Genomic DNA, 1376 nt, shown 5'->3' with positions numbered 1-1376 from the left:
CCAGTGACCCACGCGACCCTGAAAAGGAAGAAGCGTGTACAGAAAATGGATGGATGGAAGACGGTGAACCTCTTCTTTTATTCATGAAGACATAATACTAAGTGAAGCTCCTTAATGCCAGTTCCTTTATCTATGACGTTGATTCCATTGTATGTGTTTATTCTGGAAACGACAATGACAATAACAAACTCAAAACATATCACGAAGTTTAAGATTTTCCCTTTTTACTTTAACTATATGTACTTGTTGGCATTCTCTCCATGACTCTTTGCACAGTCTTAGGGAAAAGTAGCAGAGTGAAGCAGAATTTGACTTTGGCAAGAAGATAGTCATGTCTTCAGTGAGGATCAAAAAGTCCTGAGACAGCAACTAGACTGCCTGAATTAAACATTATTCACAAGAAGAACTTAAAACGAGGAGTCACATGCTGACTCGTTTTATAGATCAACACAGTAAAAAAATACCAAAATGTTTAAAATACTTATTTAGGCATACCAGTCTTACCAATCATGGTAAGTGACATGTAATGTGAAAATGATGATCTGTTTAAAACAGTGTTCAAAAGTACAGTTTTGAAACTTCATCAGTATGGTTACCTGATTTTAGAAAGTATAATAATGGCTAGGCATAAATAAAATAATAAAAAAAGCTTATTTAAACTGGATAATGTGCAGGTTTTTCAGCTTTTGGACAAGAGAGGGTTTTCCTTCATCTAATTTCAAAACCTCCATTTGAAGTTCTTGCTTATATAAATTTATTTCTGGACATCTTAGTACAAAATAAAAACAATAAGCATTACTGTTAATAAGATCTACAAAAAAATCCCTGTGGGAGCCAATGGGCAGAATTAAGGTAAAACAAATTCTCACAGTGGAATAAAAAAAAACTCTGAAAATTACCAWTAGTTTTACATCTGTTGTCTTCTGGAGGAAGCTTCAGGCAATTCATAAAAGGTCATATTAATAAATGAATAAAACAAAAGGCTGAGAGAAATCAAATGAGCTACTGTACACATTTAAATATCCTTGATAAAATTCTACGGTGACCTGTTTACAACCTTTTAGGACGATCAAGAAGATGCCTGACATGCCAAGATTTCATTAAACTTTAACTTTTAATAATGATGCTTAGAGTGGTCACCTCACAGCAAGAAAGCTGCAGGATTGCCTCCTGCTTGTGACCTGTGGAGTTTGCATTTTCACCCCATGCAGTCGTGGGTTTTCTTAAGTGTCCTTCCAGTRACCAAAAACATGCATGTTCAGTTATGAGGTAGATCAGAACTGAAACTTGATGTGAGTGTATCTTTGTGTCCCTGGGATAGCCTTGAGAAATGCAGTGTGTACCTTGCTTCTCCCACGACTGCTGGCTCTAGACCC

Source organism: Austrofundulus limnaeus, unplaced genomic scaffold (assembly GCF_001266775.1).
Source record: "Austrofundulus limnaeus strain Quisiro unplaced genomic scaffold, Austrofundulus_limnaeus-1.0 Scaffold165, whole genome shotgun sequence".
NCBI classification, from domain to species: Eukaryota; Metazoa; Chordata; class Actinopteri; order Cyprinodontiformes; family Rivulidae; genus Austrofundulus; species Austrofundulus limnaeus.
The sequence above is the reverse complement of the archived record's forward strand: the minus strand, read 5'-3'. Positions refer to the sequence as shown.